Source organism: Anomaloglossus baeobatrachus, chromosome 11 (genome assembly GCF_048569485.1).
Source record: "Anomaloglossus baeobatrachus isolate aAnoBae1 chromosome 11, aAnoBae1.hap1, whole genome shotgun sequence".
In the NCBI taxonomy this organism is placed as follows: domain Eukaryota; kingdom Metazoa; phylum Chordata; class Amphibia; order Anura; family Aromobatidae; genus Anomaloglossus; species Anomaloglossus baeobatrachus.
This window is the reverse complement of record NC_134363.1, coordinates 52,722,985-52,745,097: the sequence shown is the minus strand read 5'-3', so window position 1 is coordinate 52,745,097 and position 22,113 is coordinate 52,722,985. Positions and strand designations below refer to the sequence as shown.

General features: G+C 52.1%; 1 long non-coding RNA gene across 1 annotated transcript; it reads left to right on the top strand.

The window, feature by feature from the left end:
• Positions 1–8,470: 8,470 nt before the first annotated feature.
• LOC142256127 (uncharacterized) lies at positions 8,471–9,079 on the top strand. Its single transcript, XR_012727488.1, has 3 exons — positions 8,471–8,662; positions 8,802–8,864; positions 8,998–9,079. It is a non-coding gene; the product is annotated as an uncharacterized LOC142256127 (long non-coding RNA).
• The last annotated feature ends 13,034 nt before the right edge of the window (positions 9,080–22,113 follow it).

Below are 22,113 nucleotides of genomic sequence, written 5' to 3'. Positions count from 1 at the left end.
ACACTCCAAGCGTTAGTACAGGTGCGCACCCAACACAGGAGGAGCACAGCGGCACACTCCAGTGTCAGTGCTGCGTTCTGATGCCTGGATCCTGTGTGTGTAGCTGTCATTTGATGCACCTGGAATATAGCAAGTGAGCGGCTCCAGTGCGGAGGGGAACACGGCGCTGTGATGTGCTGTCTGCTCACTTCAACAACCTTCCTCCTCACCGAATCTGCAGTCACATACATGCAGCAACCAGGTGTCAGGACGTATCTGCAGTCACACTGCGTGCACACCCACACTGACACTGCAGTCACATAGCGTGCACACCCACACTGACACTGCAGTCACATTGCGTACACACCCACACCGATACTGCAGTCACATTGAGTGCACACCCACACTGACACTGCAGTCACATTGTGTGCATACGCACACTGACACTGCAGTCACATTGCGTGCACACCCATACCGACACTGCAGTTGCATTGTGTGAACATCCACACCGAAACTGCAGTCACATTGTGTCCATACGCACACTGACACTGCAGTCACATTGTGTGCACACCCACACTGATGTCACATAGCGTGCACACCCACACTGACACTGCAGTCACATTGCGTACACACCCACACCGATACTGCAGTCACATTGCGTACACACCCACACCGATACTGCAGTCACATTGCGTGCACACCCACACTGACACTGCAGTCACATTGTGTGCATACGCACATTGACACTGCAGTCACACTGCGTGCACACCCATACCGACACTGCAGTTGCATTGTGTGAACATCCACACCGAAACTGCAGTCACATTGTGTCCATACGCACACTGACACTGCAGTCACATTGTGTGCACACCCACAACGACACTGCAGTCACATTGTGTGCACACCCACACTGACACTTGGAGTGCTACTCTGCCCCTCCAGTGTCAGGACACGTGCAGAAATACTAAGTGATTTTATACAGCACTGACTCTCACCAATGTACGTCTGTCAGTTAAGACGAGAGACTGTCTTTAATATGCAAATAGAAGAGTGCACCAAAACATCGGCCGCACCAGGGGGGACAGAACCGTCTTCATATATAATAAAATATTAGGTTAAATCTGTACATGCCAGGGCGACGTCCCCTGTATAAATGTGTCTGTAGATTAATTGGCATTTTGGGAGTAAAAGACTCCTTTAAAATGTCATTGTTCTTAGTAACACATTGTCCTGCGTCTCCCAAGACTTCCCTCTCTTCTGGTTTCTGCAGCACATACCGAAGCGGTGCCTGTACAGGGAATCTGTGACCAGGTTTTTGCTCCCCCATCTGAGAGCAGCATAATGTAGAGACAGAGACCGTGATTCCAGCGATATGTCACTTACTGAGCGTTTTGCTGTCATTTTCTCTGCTGCAGATCTAGCAGTTATACAGAGATCATGAATATGATGGACTACCTGCAGCACGTCAAGTAGTCCTTTAATGATAAGCTACTGCTGATTAAACAGTGATTTTATCAAAACTACACTAGCAGCCCAGTAAGTGACATCGCTGGAATCAGGATCTCTGCCCCTACATTATGCTGCTCTCAGATTAGGTGGCAAAAACCTGGTAACAGATTCTCTTTAAGACCAACCGTGTCAATATAATGCTCCTCTAACCACCCTAAGTAAGCCCTAGGCTGTGCCCAAAAATAAATAATTGCCATTTACTGAGCTCTCTTCACAAAAAAATTACCCCACATCGTCTCACTTATAGCATACGGCCTCCACATTATTCTCTCCTATATCATATTCCCACTACACTGTCCGTAGTGAAATATGACAGCCACACTGCCACCTCAAATGAAGACCCCCCCACTGTACTCCCTACTATGAATTATACCCTCCACACCTTCCTCACTTATGAACTATGACCTCCACTGTCCCCACCTCTCCATGCAGCCCCCACTTCTCTGCACCCCTCATGCTGTCCCCACTCTATAATGAGCCTTATGCTTCACATTCTGCATACCGAGCCCTCCCGGGCTCCTAACTGAGCGCTCCCCATGCTGCACCTTCTCCATATCAAGCCCCCTCCATACCAAACCCCCCATGCTGTCCCTTCTCCATATCAAGCCCCGTCCATACCAAGCACACCCCATGCTGCCCTTTCTCCATATCAAGTCCCCTCCATACCAAGCGCACCCCATGCTGCCCTTTCTCCATATCAAGTCCCGTCCATACCAAGCACACCCCATGCTGCCCCTTTTCCAGATCAAGCCCCCTCCATACCAAACCCCCCATGCTGCCCCTTCTCCATATCAAGCTCCCTCCATACCGAATGCGCCCCATGCTGCCCCTTCTCCATATCAAGCCCCGTCCATACCAAGTGTGAAGCCCCTCAGGTGTCGTGTCGGTGCATACCTTCAGGGACTCCACGTAGCTGGTGCTGATCACAGGTAGGGAATCTTCGGTTTTGATCGTGACGCCACTCTCAGTATTGCGGCCAGTAGGGACCGCCACTGCAGGTTGAGGGTCGCCTGGGGCTGATGGTATGTGCAGTTAGTTGGAATAGCCTCCTGAGAGTGAGGCAAGCCCCAGGGCCCGATGTAGGTTTGTAGTACCACAAGTCGCAGAATGACTCCACACAGGCAGGATGTCTTTTAGGGTTTTTACTCACATTTGATGGCAGGGTGAGTAACCCGGGCGTAGCTGGGATGAACCAGATGGGAACCAGGTATCCTTCAGGCTGACTTTATGAGGGTGACTACTGACTCGCCTTCCTTAGCCCTTGGTGGTTTGGGGTGACCCCGACTTTGAGTCCCTATGGGGGTCACCCAGGGAAGTTGCTGAAGCCTCACTCCCCCTTTTGGTTGCCGTTTGCTTGTTCCCCGGACCAGGCCACTCCAGCTGCTTGCCTCCTGTGACCTATGGGCCCTCACTTCGGTTACGTGGCTGCGGCTTTTGTGGTGTTGTGGTGTGGGCTTTGAGAGCCCCACACCGGCAGGTTTAGCAGAAGAAAGCTGGATCTATCTTCGCTTCGGGATCTGCCGCCCGGTTGGGCCTGGTGCTCTCTAGCAGTCTCCTTACTTCCCACTCCGTGCTTTCTCTCTAGCTGAAGCTGGCTTTCAGGTAGCACTCCTAGTTGACCGTTCTCCCCCGTCAATAGCCACTGCGCGGGCGCTGTTAGACAGCAACAGCCCCACAGGTCTGCTCCTCACTGAGCCCTATGGAGTTCTCTGCTCTAACTGACTCACTGCTCCTCCTCTCCTGTTCTTGCCTACGCCACCTAGCAACCAGCCCCTGAACACACCCCCAGCTGGGAATTGAAAGTTAACTCCTTCTGGCTACTCAAGGGTCCCCTCTGGTGATGTGGGAGGCCTGGTCACTATGCGCCTGTGTTCCACACCCCTGTCAGCCTTCTGGATTACCTGTATTGTACTGTCCCCAGCATGGGTGCAGTACTCAGTGGTGCCTGACCAGGTCAGGGGCGCCACATTCCCCCTTAGTTATCACCAGCACGTCCTCGGGCTGCAAGACAACATTTTAAAATGCATAAAACATTAAAACATGTAAAACATTTTAAAAGCACCAGGTACCATACATCACCACCCTCCACCCACAAGTCCGTTAACCCACCCAAAACCCTCTCACGTTGGCCGCGGCTTCAGCCACTTCTGGCAGGATGTAGAGGCGGCTTACATGGGCTGGTGGTTTCAGGGTATACCTGGCCTGGTGGATCCGCGCCTTCAGCCTCTTCTGGCAGGATGCAGAGGCGGCCTCCACAGTTGGTGCTGACCAGGTACCCTCTTTGTGGTGGAGAGCCAGGCCCCATAAACAGGCATGCTCTCTGGTCGCAGGTGAGCCAAGGCCCTATATACGGACGGGCTCCTCCTGGTTGCAGACGAGCCAAGCCCCTAAACAGGCTGACTCTGGTGGTGGTGGTGCCCTTTTGGTGTAACTATTTACACTGCGAGAGTTTGTGGCTATAGCCAGTTCATAGCCTTAAGGTTTATGGTTTTTCTCACAATAGTTTTTGTGGGCACATTACTTGAAAACGTTGCAAAACAAAACTTTTCAAACTTCAACTGATAACTTCTTTCTTTTCTTTACTTTACTCCTCTTTACCAGGGCTTGAGCCTGTATGGCGGTGGCACCTGCTGCTTTCCTGCTCTCTGTCGTCGTCTGTGGTCGTCTCATCCGTAGGTTCTTTTTCTCTGCTTTGTCTTCCTTCTCTTTCTTTAGGACTTTGTGTTACGTCCAGGGCATACAATCCTCTTTCACCTTGATGCATAGTAAACTGGACTGAATCTCCCATCTTTAGATTTCTGCCAGGGTGTCCTCTAGGCAGATGAGCTCTCACATCTCTTCTGTTGACAAATATCCCTTCTTTGATACCAGGTGCTACGATGAATCCATATCCACTTCTCAGATTAAAATCCTCTACTACTCCTCTGAAAAGGGGTCCTCTGGCCTGGGCTTTGGACCTTCTCAGGGCTCGTTTTTCTTGCAGGTCTCTGGCGGTGACTTCTCTCTGCTCTGGAGATGACGGTGCAGAGGATAGTTGCGTTCTGTTGCGGTGTGTCTTACGGGCTGGATTCTGTAGGGTGCAGCTCACAAACTCCCAGGTAAGGCTTTTGGGCAGATCTTCTTCTGCAGATGGTGTCAGGTCTTCCTCATCCCAACGGGAATAGGGTAACATCTCCGGCTCTGAGTATTGCTCCACTGCCGGTGGCTCCGGAGTCAGCTCCTCAGCTTCCTGGCCTCCTCTCCCCCTTAGTGCTTCTGAGCACTCTGGTTGTGGTAGCGCTGGAGATGAGGGGTCCTCAGCTGGTCTGGGCGGTGGACTCTCTGGCGCGGCTGCAGGGGTTGCCTGAATCTCCTTGGGGGTATGCGGAGGGAGCAGATACCGATCCACCATCTCTTGTGGGAACTGGGCCTCTAGGTCAGCCTTCAGCTTCCAGTATTCGGGGTCCTCTCCTATCAGGGTCTTCCTAGCAGGGACCTCTTTGGACTGGGGAGCGGTGTCTGCCCTGGCCTTGCAGGCCGGGGTAAATGATGAGGTAATCTCTTCTTGGCGGGCCGCGCCTGGTATGGCGGCGGCCTGGTCTTGGCGGGCCGCGCCCGGCATGGCGGCGGCCTGGTCTTGGCGGGCCGCGCCCGGCATGGCGGCGGCCTGGTCTTGGCGGGCCGCGCCCGGCATGGCGGCGGCCTGGTCTTGGCGGGCCGCGCCCTGGATGGCGGCGGCCTGGATCTGTGTCGCTGTTGCAGGGGGCTCTGTGCAGGCTGGGCTGGACGTCGCTGCAGCAGTCTGGGCTTGGCGGGCCGCGCCTGGCGTGGCTGCGGCCTGATTCAGCACCTCACTTGCGGCGCGGACGAGCGTTGCTGCGGCGGTGGGGTCTCGGCGGGCCGGGCCTAGCAGGGCGGCGGCCTGGGTCAGCGTTACGCCTGCGACGCGGATGAGGGTCGCGGTGGCAGCCGGTTCTTTGCGGGCTGGACTGGGCGTTGCTGCAGGGACCGGGTCTTGGTAGGCCGAGCAGGGCACCGCTGCGGCCGCTGGGGCTTGGAAGGCCGCACCTGGCGTGGCTGCGGCCTGCTTCAGCGTCGCCGCACCGGACGCCTCTTCGGGGACCGCGGGCGTGGCAGCAGGGGTCGGGGCACTTGCGCTGGCCGGGGCATCACTCGACTCACCCACCGGTGGCAGCATCGGGGTCTGCGTCATCGCCGTCCTGTCTGGCACTCGGCGCGCGGCTCTCCTTTCATAGGCCCGAACCGCCGCGGTCATCTCCAGCATTTCCATTCGTTCTTCCCGGATCTGCTCCACAACCCGGGTCTCCAGTCGGTCGCAGAACTGGGCCAGCTCCCGATACCACCAGGCAGCGGAGCCCGGTTCTGGATTTCTGCGGTCAGACGCCATTTCTTCTGCGCCCTCTTCTGCACGACTCTCCAGCTGTGGACTCGCCGTTGCCTCTGATAGCAAGCTGTTCAGTTTCTGCTCTGCCTCTTTCAGCAGCTCCTCTCCCAGCAGCAGGCTTCTGGCTCCCTTTTTGTCCCGACGTCTCTGGACGCTTCCACTCTCATAGCTGGCAAGGTCAGAACTCTGCAGGGGATCTCTGGGTAGCCACACCTCTTCGTGGGCGGTAACTTCTTCCAGCGCGGGCTGCTGTTGTTCTTCAGCGCGCTTTTCATGGTGGCAATATGGCGGCGCTTCCAATTTTTCAAGCGGACCGCCCAGGCACATGGTCACCTGTCTGAACAGGTCTAGTCCTTATCCTGTTCGTGACGCCAGATGTGAAGCCCCTCAGGTGTCGTGTCGGTGCATACCTTCAGGGACTCCACGTAGCTGGTGCTGATCACAGGTAGGGAATCTTCGGTTTTGATCGTGACGCCACTCTCAGTATTGCGGCCAGTAGGGACCGCCACTGCAGGTTGAGGGTCGCCTGGGGCTGATGGTATGTGCAGTTAGTTGGAATAGCCTCCTGAGAGTGAGGCAAGCCCCAGGGCCCGATGTAGGTTTGTAGTACCACAAGTCGCAGAATGACTCCACACAGGCAGGATGTCTTTTAGGGTTTTTACTCACATTTGATGGCAGGGTGAGTAACCCGGGCGTAGCTGGGATGAACCAGATGGGAACCAGGTATCCTTCAGGCTGACTTTATGAGGGTGACTACTGACTCGCCTTCCTTAGCCCTTGGTGGTTTGGGGTGACCCCGACTTTGAGTCCCTATGGGGGTCACCCAGGGAAGTTGCTGAAGCCTCACTCCCCCTTTTGGTTGCCGTTTGCTTGTTCCCCGGACCAGGCCACTCCAGCTGCTTGCCTCCTGTGACCTATGGGCCCTCACTGCGGTTACGTGGCTGCGGCTTTTGTGGTGTTGTGGTGTGGGCTTTGAGAGCCCCACACCGGCAGGTTTAGCAGAAGAAAGCTGGATCTATCTTCGCTTCGGGATCTGCCGCCCGGTTGGGCCTGGTGCTCTCTAGCAGTCTCCTTACTTCCCACTCCGTGCTTTCTCTCTAGCTGAAGCTGGCTTTCAGGTAGCACTCCTAGTTGACCGTTCTCCCCCGTCAATAGCCACTGCGCGGGCGCTGTTAGACAGCAACAGCCCCACAGGTCTGCTCCTCACTGAGCCCTCTGGAGTTCTCTGCTCTAACTGACTCACTGCTCCTCCTCTCCTGTTCTTGCCTACACCACCTAGCAACCAGCCCCTGAACACACCCCCAGCTGGGAATTGAAAGTTAACTCCTTCTGGCTACTCAAGGGTCCCCTCTGGTGATGTGGGAGGCCTGGTCACTATGCGCCTGTGTTCCACACCCCTGTCAGCCTTCTGGATTACCTGTATTGTACTGTCCCCAGCATGGGTGCAGTACTCAGTGGTGCCTGACCAGGTCAGGGGCGCCACACAAGCGTGCCCCATGCTGCCCCTTCTCCATATCAAGCTCCCTCCATACTGAGCCCCCCCATGCTACCCCTTCTCCATATCAAGCCGCCTCCATACCAAGCCCACCAAGTTACCCCTTTTCCATATCAAGCCGCCTCCATAACAAGCCCCCTCCATACCGAGCCCCCCCTCCATGCTGGCCCGTCTCCATACCGTGCCCCTCCCATCTTATTCCTTTTCAATAACGTGCCCCCTCAGGCTACCCTATGTCTCCTATTCTCTATACTGCAAACCCCTTATTTTCCATCTCCCCTATTCTCCATCACCCCATCACCCAGGCTGCCGACACACATCATGCTCCATCCCCCTGGCTATGTACCCCCATCATACTCCATCCCCAAGGCTGCGCACCCCATCATACTCCATCCCCCAGGCTACGCACCCCCATCATACTCCATTCTCCAGGCTGCGCACCCCCATCATGCTCCATCCTCCATGCTGCGCACCCCCATCATGCTCAATCCCCCATGCTGCGCACCCTCATCATGCTCCATCCCCCATGCGATGCATCCCCATCATGCCCATCCCCCCATCCTGCGCCTCCCCAGATGGCTTATTCGGCGCGGTCTTCGGCTGTAAAGCGCTTACCTACTCCGGGCTGCATCTACCATCCTCCTCTGCGGTGGCTGCATCTCCCTTTCTCCTCGGCGGCGGGATCTCCCATCCTCCTCTGCGGCTGCGGCTGCATCATTTCCCGTCCTCCTCTGCTCGGCGCTGCCTCAGGGTGCTGTGACCTCTGCAGAGTGAGCGCACAGCCGCACGTTGGGGCAAGGAGCTGATTGGAGCTCCGCTGACCCTGGAAGTGCTGCCGCGCTCACAGCTTCATTCTTATTCGGGAGTCTTATAGACGCAAAAATAAATGATTGCGGCGCCCCCTTCCTCCTCCAAAAAGATGGATTTAATGAAGAGTTTGGATGAGGGAGGAGAATTTAAAATATAAAAACCGTTTTCTTGTGCAGTCGATAAAGCAGCTGATTTCCACCTTCCATGTACATTCTCTATTACTTTCCTCAGGTGGTCCTGGCATCAGTCCCCGGCCGAAACATCAAAATGGCTGTAAAGATCATCGAGAAAAAAGAGGGCAACACAAAGACCATCCTGAGAGAGCGGCGGATACTCCTAGCAGCCAGAGACTGTCCATTCCTATGTCACCTGTATGCCGCACAACAGTCTCGGAAGCATGCGTATTTCATCATGGAGTATCTGTCCGGTCGCAGCCTGAAGGCTATGATTAACATGTGCGGCTACTTGAATATTGACACTGTAAGGTAAGAAAGAGGACGGTATGCCAACAAAAAAAAAGCTGAGGATGGGATGTAGCTGAGACAGGGATGGAAGAGTATGTGGTCCAGGCAGGACAGAAGTGACGACGATGACATTGATACTACACTCTGTTCTCTCCATCAGATTCTACACAGCAGAGATGGTATGTGGCCTCCAGTTCCTCCATGGACACAACATCGTCCACCGGTAAGCAGAACTCTCCTCCTTCTGTCCGTCCCCTCTATATTCTTATCTTCTCCGTCCAGTCCTGCACTGACCCATTCCTCATCTCTAGTATCAATGGGAAGATTTCTCATTCTGTTTTCCTCTTTAATTGCAGAGATCTAAAGCCGGAAAACATCATGTTGGATGCAGAAGGCCACATCCGAATTATTGACCTGGGACTCGCCCGAGATGATGTCACCGCCTCCAATACCATCTGTGGAGTGACGGGCACTTTCGGTTACATGGCTCCTGAGGTGCTTGCCAAAACATCATACGGCACAGCAGTTGACTGGTGGAGCCTGGGGATTGTGGTGTCCATGATGGCAACAGGACACTCCCCATTTAACATCGGCTCCGTTGGCAAAGGAAAGCCTGAAATTCCATCTTGGCTTGATGCTGACCTGAAACACCTTATCCAGCAACTGCTGCAGAAAGACCCTCAGGAGCGATTGGGTGTGTGCGGGAACATCAGAGCGCATCCATTCTTTACCACCATCGGCTGGGAGGATCTGGAGAAAAGGAGAGCACAGCCGCCATTTACACCATTCAGGCCAGTTCTGGAGAACATTCTTATGCAGTGGCCGGAAGTAAAGACAGCCCTAGACCCCGTGGCCGGATTTAATTACATATCACCAAGTTGGGCCCGGTAAGAACCTCCTTGTCTGGGGATAACACCCATCAGATGTTCTCGTCTTGTGGTCATTTCCATTGTCCTTGTCTTCTCTCACTGTCTTTGCCTCTGACTAAACTATGACTCTGTTATTCTTATGTGGATGAAAAGATCTGGGCTGTGAGAAAATCCACGACCATCTGGTGAGTGACCGCTGTCAGGGCCGGATCCAGGTTTTAGTGGGCCCCGGGTGAAATAGTCTCAGTGGGCCCTATGCACACACAGACACACACATACACAGATACATACACATACAGGCATACGTACATATACAAGTTTAAAGAGAAATTCACAAAAATACATATAAACAGACATAAATCTATACACAGTCATGTACAGTGACATACATATATACACATCATACATGCACACACTGACACATTAGAGATAATAATATGGGGAAACCGGCAGCAGCCGCACTCCCCTCCCCCCGCTTGTTGCCCATCCAGCTCCTCCTGGGCATGTGGCTATGCCGCGCTTATTGGTGGCCATGACTAACAGACATGGCCACACATAGTGTGTGGCGCCCTAGGACCTGGTCGCCACAACAGCATTGCCCTCCCAAAGGGTTAATGCTGAGCCTGGAGGTAATTGGGAGATCCATTGGCCAGCAGGTTTAACACCCAACACAGTTCTCCCTACGGCCAGCAGGGGGAGCTCTGAACCTGGAATTCCAGGGAGCCTTCCTCTACCTGACCAGAGGGAGGAAGTGGAGTCAGTCTGAAGGGAGTAGTGGAAGTGAACAGACGCAGAGTGAGCTGTCCTGTGAATCTGGGGCCTGGAGCTGGAGCAGCTTGGCCCAGAGAAGCAGGAATAGCTGAGAGGCAGCAGAGAGACTCAGACATCGGAGTCTGTGGTTGCCAGGGTATAAAATCCGTCCCTGGTAGCCGAGTCCGAAGGGCAGGAGAGCTGCAAGCCCCTGGCCCAGAAACATCCAAGGTACAGCTGTAGCATCAGGGCCCGGTGTGGACTCCAGCGGAGAAGCACCAGAGAGAGGGTCTGCGCAGCCACCTACAGAAAGAAGGGACGTGCTATTGGTCCCAGCAGCGAAGAGGGCCATTGCTGGATTCAGAGAAGCAGGGTCCTATCATCACAAAGCAAAGTACAGGAGTAGGCCTCATACTCAGCTGGCCAGAAAGATCATCCCAAGTACTTCCAGGCCGACCGGATCCCCATCACCACCTGTAACGGTCTCCCAGGACTGGACTGTTCCCAGAGTAAAAGAGGAGAAGGTAAAGAGACTGTTGTTTGTGCCTGGTTCTTTCCTCGCCTGTCGGCCCTGCACCGTGTTAGCCACACAACACCATAGACTTTCACGGGCACCAACGGTATCCCGGGGCATCGCTCCACCTGTGGGGAGCAGTACCATCATAGCTGCCATAACATCACCCCGGAGTTCTCCCATAGCAGCGGCGGCTTAATAGCCGCATACCACAGGTGGCGTCACGAACATTAACTTTAACTCATCAGCCACATATTCAACTGACACCCACCAGGGCCACGGAGCCGGGCCCAGCCACCACTGACTACCACCGGACTAGTCCGGCCCGGCACCGGGTGTCCCATAGCCCTGGGGTGGGCGAGTCAATTTTGGCGTCACGAACAGGATTTCGTGCCCGGTCACACCGGGTACTGTGCGCCTGAAGAATTGCGCTTTAAAGACTGTATTACTGCGTGTTTCACTGTTTGAAAACTGCCGCCGCCATTAGCCTCACTGAGCGCAGGAAGAAGGGGGGCGTGCCTGACAAAGAGCGCGAAGGGAGCGCGCCATCAGAGCAGAGCGCTGTTAACCCCGCGCGACCCAGAAGGAAATTTGAAAAGTGAACGGAGCCTGGTAAGGTTCACTAAGGGGGAGGAAGATGTCCGACGCAGAGGGAGGGCAGGTGGCTGCCATAGCCCGAGACGCCGCAGCACCAGCCGAAGCGATCCCTGTCGCCGTCGCCCCATCCCCCGCTGTAGCGCCGGTAATGCCGATCACCATGCCGTACATACCGGGCGCAGAATGGCTGCCGCAGTACTCCGGGGAGTCCCATACCTTGAGCGACTTCAGAGAAAGCCTGCACAGCTTGTTCCGGGTGTATCCGCTGACTGAGAGCCAGAAGGTGGGCATATTAATGGGACAGCTAGCCGGCGCAGCCCAGCGTGAAGTGAAGTCCTGGCCTGATACAGATAAAGGGACAGTAACCCAGATACTGGCCAAGCTGAAGAGTACTTTTGACACCCGCACCGCAGCAGAGATAAAGATGAGATTCTTTGGGTGCAAGCAGCGGGCCACAGACAGCATAAGGGACTATGCCCTAAACCTGCAAGAGGCCCTGAAAGCGGTTAAACAAGTGGACCCAGAGAGTGTACGTGAGGAACACAAACTCCTAACTGAGCAGTTCATAGAGGGGCTCCTGTCAGATGCCCACAGGACCCAGCTGCGTATCATGGTCCTGCAGAACCCTGCTCTGGACTTTGCAAAGTTTAAGGACCAGGCCATCCGGGTACTGAGAGAATCTACACCGAATGACCCAGTACCCCTCCGGCCTCTTGCTATCACGTACCCCGGGGTGGTGCCTGCAACACGAGCCACTGCAGGGGCTGAGGCGCAGTCCCTGGATAAGGATCCCACTGCAGAGCTCAGACAGCAGGTCCAGGAGCTGACCAAGACTGTAGCTGCCCTTGCCAAGACCGTGCAGTCTCTACAAGTGACCCCATCGCCTGCAAGAATCGAGTTGGCCTCCAGCCCAGATGACGTCCCATGGATGCGACAGAGGAGGGTTCCGCCGACCCGAGGCAGAGACACAGACCGGTATGATTCAACGGGACAACCGATCTGCCGCCGCTGCAGCCAGGCGGGCCACATTGCACGATACTGTCCTTTAAATGGGCCGAGCCTGGGGCCAGGAGCCGACCCCCAGGTGTAAGGAAGCCCGGCTCAACACCCAGCCGCAGCAAGTATGTGGGAGGACGACCGGTCCTTCCTATTGTGCTGGATGGGATCCCTTTGAATGCCCTCCTGGATACGGGGTCCCAGGTAACAACCATCCCCTACAAACTGTACAAAAGATATTGGGCTGATTCAGACATTGACCATGGCCCAGATGATGATTTAACAATTGTGGCCAGTAATGGTCAGCCCTTACCTCAAATGGGGTACAAAGAAGTAACCATTAAAGTGGGGCGGGTAGAATTGCCATGTCAGGGGATGATAATTGTAGATATTGATCGCAAAGAATCTGACCCACTGCTAACCATTGGTACAAATGTGATAGAAAATTGTATTGCCGAAGTGATAATTTTGTTGCAACAGGCGTCTGAAACTGCCAGCTCCGGGCAGCAGCGTGCCCTACAGAGGGAGATCAGAGCCCTGATGAGGAGGCAGCAGGTAGAGCTGGCCGGAGGAGAAATTGGCAGTGTGAGGGTAAGTGACCCCCTCCCCATTGCAATACCCCCAAGAAGTGAAATGTTGATATGGTGTCGGGCAGCAATAGGCCTCAAGGGTCAGGATTACCATGCCTTGGTAGAACCGGTGTATTCAGACAGCAGGCCTGGAGTCCTGATAGCCAGAGGGGTAGCAGACGTCCGCAAGGGGAGAGTGCCCATCCGTGTCCTGAATTGTGGGGAGGAGGAAGCCAAATTGCCCCGGTACGCCACTGTAGCAAAACTGTACACTGTCAGCAACAACACCATCAAAGCAGTGGAACCCTTGATCCCGTCCGACCAGGCGGAAGACAATGGCTCCAAGGGGCAGCCGGAGGACTGGTGCCAAAAATTACATGTGGGCACCGACTCCACCCCCTCACACCAAAAGCATGGGGTTTACCGGGTGGTACAGGAGTACGAGCGGGTCTTCAGCAAACACCCCCTAGATTTTGGGCAGGTGAAAGGGGTTAAACATCAAATCCCCACGGGTGATCATCCTCCCGTTAAAGAGAGATACCGCCCTGTACCCCCCGCACAGTATCAGCGTGCCAAAGAAATGTTACGGGAAATGAAGGAGGCCGGGGTTATCAGAGATAGTTGTAGCCCCTGGGCAGCTCCACTAGTGCTCGTAAAGAAAAAAGATGGTACAATGAGAATGTGTGTAGATTACAGGCAAATTAACCGCATTACACATAAAGATGCTTATCCACTACCCAGAATAGAGGAGTCACTAACAGCCTTAAAGTCAGCTAACTATTTCTCCACCTTGGATCTCACCAGTGGGTATTGGCAGGTTCCCGTGGCAGAGGCGGACAAGGAGAAGACTGCATTCACGACGCCAATGGGCCTCTGCGAGTTCAACTGTATGCCATTCGGGCTCTGCAACGCCCCAGGGACATTCCAACGGTTGATGGAGTGCTGCTTGGGCCACCACAACTTCGAAACCGTGCTGTTGTACCTGGATGACGTCATAGTCTACTCCAAGACTTATGAAGACCACCTGAAGCACTTAGCAGAAGTGTTTGAGTCTTTGTCAAAATATGGCCTGAAGATCAAGCCGTCCAAATGTCACCTCTTGAAGCCAAAGGTACAGTACCTGGGTCATGTGGTCAGCGCAGAAGGTGTGGCACCTGATCCGGAGAAAGTCACCGTAATCAAGGACTGGCCAAGACCCACCACGGTAAAGGAGGTGCGGCAGTTCCTTGGGCTGGTGGGCTACTACCGAAGGTTCATTGATGGTTTCACCAAGATAGCAGCGCCCCTTCAAGATCTCCTGGTGGGCCAGCCAAAGCAGGCTAAGAAGCAGAGCCCTCCCTTTGAATGGAGCAGCCAACTAGAAACATCCTTTGTCCAGCTGAAAGGGGCTCTCACGGGAGAAGAAATTCTGGCCTACCCTGACTACAGCCAGCCGTTTGTACTGTATACAGACGCCAGCAACGTGGGCCTGGGAGCCGTGTTGTCCCAGGTGCAGGGAGGCAGAGAGAAGGTGATAGCGTACGCCAGTAGGAAGCTTCGGCCCACAGAAAGGAATCCAGAAAACTACAGTTCCTTCAAGCTGGAGTTCCTCGCTATTGTTTGGGCAGTGACTGAACGCTTCAAGCACTATCTGGCGTCGGCCAAGTTCACCATCTTCACGGACAACAATCCGTTGACACACCTGGCAACAGCCAAGTTAGGTGCGTTGGAACAGCGGTGGATGGCCCGGCTGTCTAACTTTGACTTTACCATCAAGTATCGGGCTGGCAAGAAGAATAACAATGCTGATGCGCTGTCCAGAATGCCTCACTTACCCGAATCTGGAGAAGACCTGGATGAACTCGAAGAGATAGAGTTACCGGCTTTCCATCATCAGGGTGTTTCCCAGTGTGAGCATGCTGTGGGAGTGAAGCGCTCGAGCCAACACGAGGTCTCGGTTAACCCATTACTCCACCATAATTGGGAAGAGACACAGAACGGTGACCCGGCTGTGCGATTGGTCAAAGAAAAGCTAGCACAAGCTGAGACTCATCTTGGCCCAGATGCTCCAGAAGAAGCCCAGCAGTTGTGGAAAGAGAGGGGACGACTGTTCACCTACCAAGGCAAGCTCTGCAAGAGATATGTCAACTATCGAACAAATGAACTTGTCTGGCAGATAGTGGTTCCGCAGAGGGATGCTTCAATGGTCCTAGCAGCGTATCATGATAACGCCGGGCACTTCGGGTGGAAGAAGTTGGAGGCCTTACTCCGTGATCGGTTCTACTGGGTGCACATGAGAAAGATGATCGAGAAATGGTGCCGAGACTGTGGCCCGTGTAACTTGAGGCGGAAGGATGATGCCAGCCAAAGGTCTCCCCTACAGCCAATTGTCACGAAGCAGCCCCTGGAGTTGGTGGCCCTGGACCACGTGAAGTTAACACCAAGCCGGTCAGGCTATGTGTACGCCCTCACCATTGTGGACCATTACTCTCGTTTCCTGGTAGTAGTGCCTGTGAAGGACCAGACAGCCAGGACGGCAGCTAGAGCGTTCCAGGCATCCTTTTGTCGACCGCACGGCTATCCGGAAAGGGTACTGACGGATCAGGGTCCTGCATTCGAGGCTGAAGTGTTCCAAGAGTTCTGTAACATGTACGGTTGTAAGAAAATTCGAACCACACCGTACCACCCCCAGACCAATGGACTGTGCGAGAAAATGAACCATGTGGTTATTGATATGCTGAAGACCCTACCGCTGGAAGAGAGGAACCAATGGCCAGAAAAGTTGCCAGATCTGGTAGACTTGTACAACCACATCCCAGTGAATTCGACCAACTGCAGCCCCGCTTACCTGATGCGAGCCAGACCAGGCAAGTTGCCTGTAGACTTTGAGATGGGGACTGTGTCGCCTGAGGCGGTTCAAGAAATAGAGGATTGGGATGCAGAACGGCAGCAGCGGTACCGTAAGGTCCAGGAGTGCGTGGAAAGGAGCCTGTCTCAAGCAAGAACGAGACAAGAACAGCAGTACAATCAAACGGCCCCAGCAACTCCCTTAGCACCTGGAGAACAAGTCCTCAAGAAGAAGCGGAGGACGCATAAATTGGATGATCAGTGGGAAAACGAGCCCTACACCATTATCCCCTCCAACTTTGACAACAGTAAGGTGTGCCTCATAAGCAAGGATGAAGGCAAGACTTGTCAAGCAGTATCCAGAGACCGCCTGAAGACGTGCCCTGAGCGGTGCAAAGTTCAAAAGGAAGTGGAGGAAGTTCGAGAAGAGGGGGAAGAGATGATACAAACAATCCTCGGCAAATTCCCCAAGACTTGGACCCGCATAAATGGTGCCGTAGTGGTACCGGTCCTGACGTTCCCACAGTTGGTCGAGCCAGAAACAGAACAGGTTCCGGATCCACCCAAAGAACCGTCCGCCCCGACACGAGGTGACACGCCAGCAGTGGAACAGGAGGATCAACCCCCTGTCAGTGGTGAACCTGTCATACCCTTGGCGACTCTTAGACCACATGGGCGATCATCATGCATACCTATTGGGGTTAGGCCTACCGGTAGTGCTGAGATAGGAGACACACTAAGTAGTCAGGGACAAACACCAGAGCTACGCAGGTCCCAACGCAGCACTCGGGGACAACCCCCTCTAAGGTATAGGGAATCAAATGTATAAAGGAGAAAGAAAGAGTATTTATTGGAATGTAAATAGTTATGCGAAATGTCTGTAATGTTGTGTACAAAATGTTTTTCTTTTTCTTTGATTGTGAAAATGGACAATTGGGCCACTGGACTATGGGTGGCCAACACCTAAATTGTTCATAGTTAGCACCAGTGTGCTCGACACCCCTGAAGAAAAACCCGTCCGGCGTGCATAGAGTGGGGTCATCAATGCTCTGACGCACGCCCAGAGCCTACGTTGGGGGTTTTATCGCGGCGGGTCCCCCATGGAGCAGTGTAATGGACACCCGGCAGGGAGCCACACTGGACTCTTATAGTACTGTTTGAATTTGTAACGTTAAAGAGAATGTGCCTCCCATATTGGGATGAAATGTATGACATGTTATGTGTTGTTTCCACAGTCCGGGAGTACTGAATTTAACTAAGGGGGAGTGTGGCGCCCTAGGACCTGGTCGCCACAACAGCATTGCCCTCCCAAAGGGTTAATGCTGAGCCTGGAGGTAATTGGGAGATCCATTGGCCAGCAGGTTTAACACCCAACACAGTTCTCCCTACGGCCAGCAGGGGGAGCTCTGAACCTGGAATTCCAGGGAGCCTTCCTCTACCTGACCAGAGGGAGGAAGTGGAGTCAGTCTGAAGGGAGTAGTGGAAGTGAACAGACGCAGAGTGAGCTGTCCTGTGAATCTGGGGCCTGGAGCTGGAGCAGCTTGGCCCAGAGAAGCAGGAATAGCTGAGAGGCAGCAGAGAGACTCAGACATCGGAGTCTGTGGTTGCCAGGGTATAAAATCCGTCCCTGGTAGCCGAGTCCGAAGGGCAGGAGAGCTGCAAGCCCCTGGCCCAGAAACATCCAAGGTACAGCTGTAGCATCAGGGCCCGGTGTGGACTCCAGCGGAGAAGCACCAGAGAGAGGGTCTGCGCAGCCACCTACAGAAAGAAGGGACGTGCTATTGGTCCCAGCAGCGAAGAGGGCCATTGCTGGATTCAGAGAAGCAGGGTCCTATCATCACAAAGCAAAGTACAGGAGTAGGCCTCATACTCAGCTGGCCAGAAAGATCATCCCAAGTACTTCCAGGCCGACCGGATCCCCATCACCACCTGTAACGGTCTCCCAGGACTGGACTGTTCCCAGAGTAAAAGAGGAGAAGGTAAAGAGACTGTTGTTTGTGCCTGGTTCTTTCCTCGCCTGTCGGCCCTGCACCGTGTTAGCCACACAACACCATAGACTTTCACGGGCACCAACGGTATCCCGGGGCATCGCTCCACCTGTGGGGAGCAGTACCATCATAGCTGCCATAACATCACCCCGGAGTTCTCCCATAGCAGCGGCGGCTTAATAGCCGCATACCACAGGTGGCGTCACGAACATTAACTTTAACTCATCAGCCACATATTCAACTGACACCCACCAGGGCCACGGAGCCGGGCCCAGCCACCACTGACTACCACCGGACTAGTCCGGCCCGGCACCGGGTGTCCCATAGCCCTGGGGTGGGCGAGTCAAGTGCACACTGACACTGCTGTATATACATTACAGGAGATGCTGGGGTATACAGCAATAGGGAGATATAAAGCTCTAGAGGGGGACATTCAGCACTGGGGTGGTATACAGCACTGGGCTGGTATACAGCAATGGGGTGGAGGGGACAAACAGCTCTGGGGTGGTATACAGCACTGGGGTGAGGGGACAAATAGCTATGGGGGAGTATAGAGCACTTGGCTGGGGGGACATAACGCTCTGGGGGTATAGAGCCTTGTGGTGGGGGACATAGAGCTCTGGGGGTATACCACACTGGGATGGGGGGGAACTACAGCTCTGGGGTATACAGAACTCGGGTGGGGGGACATATTGCGCTAGAGGGGGGTATACAGCACTGGGGTGGGGGAAATATAGCTCTAGAGGGGGGTATAGAGCACTGGAGTAGGAGGACAAACAGCTCTGAGGGTTATATACAGCACTGGGGTGGGGGGACATATTGCTCTAGAGGGGTGTATAAAGCACTGTGGTGGGGCAGACAGTTTTTGGGGAAACAGAACTGGAGTCAGGGGACAGACAATTCTGGGGTGTATACAGCACTGTGGTGGGTAGACAGTTTTGGGGCTATGCAGTACTATGATGTGAGGCAGACAGTTCTGGGGGTATAAAGCACTGGGGTCAGGGGACAGACAGTTCTGGGGGATATACAGCATTGTTGTTGGGGGGCAGACTGTGGTGGGTCAGGGGACAGTTTTGGGGGGACATACAGCTCGGCGGGATGTTGGTGCTGCAGCTCCTTTTTTCATGGAAGATGCTAGAATGTATAGGCTCCTTCCAGGTACCTTCTCTTCATCTGTGGATGGTAGGTAAGAACACAGCGCTCTAGCGCCGCCCACAGATGAACTTCACTGTCCCTGCACACAACGCTGAGCAGTGACACGCTGCATGCAGGAACGTGCGGCTGCCGCCCAAGCACTGCGGTCTCCCCTGAAATCGATTTGGGGGCTGAGGGATACATGACCGCCACTGCCGACGGCGAGTAGGCCCCCCCGGCAGTCCATGGCCTTGGCATTTGCACATGTGTGTCGGGTGCGGACGCCGGCCCTGACCGCTGTACACGCAGAACACCAGTCATTATATCCATACATCGTATCTGATGTTACATAGGGGATGCTTCATTATAAAGATCATTCCCCTAAGATAACAGAAGATCTGGAGATTGAAGTTTCTGAATAATCTTCTTATGTCTTGCAGGATGAGCCCGTGCCAACTGCCCAGAACTTCTGCCTCCTGACCCGTACCTCAAGTCTCTGCTGCTGTGTGTCACCTCGGCTGCCATAGAACACCATCTCTCTCCATAACATCTTCATGCCCGACCTCTGCCATCGTGGCCCTGCACCACGCTCTTCACTGTGCATCCTCCAATCCTGGGCTGGCACCGGACATCGTCCAGCCTGAAGATACTCTGCCCCCCAGGAGCGGCCTGTGCTTGATGTCCATAAGTCCTGAACTCGGCTCCACACAGGCCGGGTAAGTATGTCACCCACCACATCCACATCCACACTACACGACAAGTATAGACCCCCCACACTACACGACAAGTATAGACCCCCCCACACACAACACGATAGGTATAGACACCCAGACACACTACACAATAGGTATAGACACCCAGACACACTACACAATAGGTATAGACACCCAGACACACTACACGATAGGTATAGACACCCACACACACTACACAATAGGTATAGACACCCAGACACACTACACGATAGGTATAGACACCCACACACACTACACAATAGGTATAGACACCCAGACACACTACACAATAGGTATAGACACCCACACACACTACACAATAGGTATAGGCACACACTACACGATAGGTATAGGCACCCACACACACTACACAATAGGTATAGACACCCACACACATTACACAATAGGTATAGACACCCACACAGACACATAGACATTAGAGGGAGATTTCGGCTTTGATCCTGGGATTTAATCTGATCGCCATATTTGGGGTCAGGAAGGAATTTTTCCCCCTAATATGAGGACAATTGGCCCATTCCTCACAGGGGGTTTTCGCCTTCCTCTGGATCTACACGGCCTTAAATAGGTTTAGTATAATAGATCAATAAGTAGATTTATACAGAACTAGTGTCCAAAAAAAAGTTTATAAAAAATTGTTAATTTTACACACACCAACATTTTTTAGTCCATATATATATAACAATAAATTGTATATTAAAAAAAAAATAATATCTCACATGACAATCAAGTTAGGAGCCCTTGATCCTGGGATTTATTCTGATCGCCATATTTGGGGTCAGGAAGGAATTTTCCCCCCTGATATGAGGATAATTGGCCGATTCCTCACAGGGGGTTTTCGCCTTCCTCTGGATCAACAGCCAATAAGTAGGTTTAGGAAAATAGAATAAAAAAGTAGATTCTCGTATTTATAGAAAAAAAAAACAACATAATCTATATTAATAAAATTGTGTAAAAATATGAAAAAAAATATAATTTACGTAAAATATTTTAGTATAAAAATTGACACAAATATAAACATAAATTTCTCCAAAAATAGAAAATAATTAAATATTTTTTAAAAAATTGCACTTATATATCCCACATCAACTATGAGCCCTTGATCCTGGGATTTATTCTGATCGCCATATTTGGGGTCGGGAAGGAATTTTCCCCCTGATATAAGGATAATTGGCCGATTCCTCACAGGGGGTTTTCGCCTTCCTCGGGATCAACGCGGCTAATAAGCAGGTTTAGGAAAATAAAATAAAAAAACAGATTCTCATATTTATAGCAAAAAATTATATACATACATCTATATTAATAAAATTGTGTAAAAATATGAAAATAATATAATTTACGTAAAATATTTTTAGTATAAAAAATTAACACAAATATAAACAGAAATTGTTTCAAAAATAGAAAATAATTAAATATTTTTTAAAAAAATTACACTTCTGTATCACACATTAAGTACGAGCCCTTGATCCTGGGATTTATTCTGATCGCCATATTTGGGGTCGGGAAGGAATTTTTCCCCCTGATATAAGGATAATTGGCCGATTCCTCACAGGGGGTTTTCGCCTTCCTTTGGATCAACAGCCAATAAGTAGGTTTAAGAAAATAGAAAAAAAAAGTACATTCTTGTATTTATAGCAAATTATATATATATATATATATATATATATACACATCTATATTAATAAAATTGTGTAAAACTATGAAAATAATATAAATATAAACTACTCCAAAAATAGAAAATAATTAAATATTTTTTTTAAAAAATTACACTTCTGTATCACACATTAACTATGAGCCCTTGATCCTGGGATTTATTCTGATCGCCATATTTGGGGTCGGGAAGGAATTTTCCCCCCTGATATGGGGATAATTGGCCGATTCCTCACAGGGGGTTTTCGCCTTCCTCTGGATCAACAGCCAATAAGTAGGTTTAGGAAAATAGAATTAAAAAAAGGTTCTTATATTTATAGCAAAACAATAATTAAAAAAATAGAATTTTTGTTAAATATAATATTTTAGATTCAACATGTTTTAGTTGACACAAAAACCTGAATTAGTAAAAAAAAAATAATGCCCATAAAGAGGATTATTAATGTGATCGTTGTATAAATGACACTTACACATAATACAATAAGTGATTTTATCTATAAATAAAAACTTTTTTACCCCTCTACATCTTTGTTCTTGTCTTTATTTCATTGGATGTCCATTGGGTGAATGTGGGTATAAGCGGGTTTTACACGCAGCGACATCGCTAACGAGATGTCGTTGGGGTCACGGAATTCGTGACGCACATCCGGCCTCGTTAGTGACGTCGTTGCGTGTGACACGTACGAATGACCAAAATTACTCACCTTATCGTTGATCGTTGTCCGGTCGTTCTAATCCCGATTATCGTTGCTGCTTTTGCACGCAGGTTGTTCGTCGTTCCTGAGGCAGCACACATCGCTACGTGTGACAACCCGGGAATGACGATT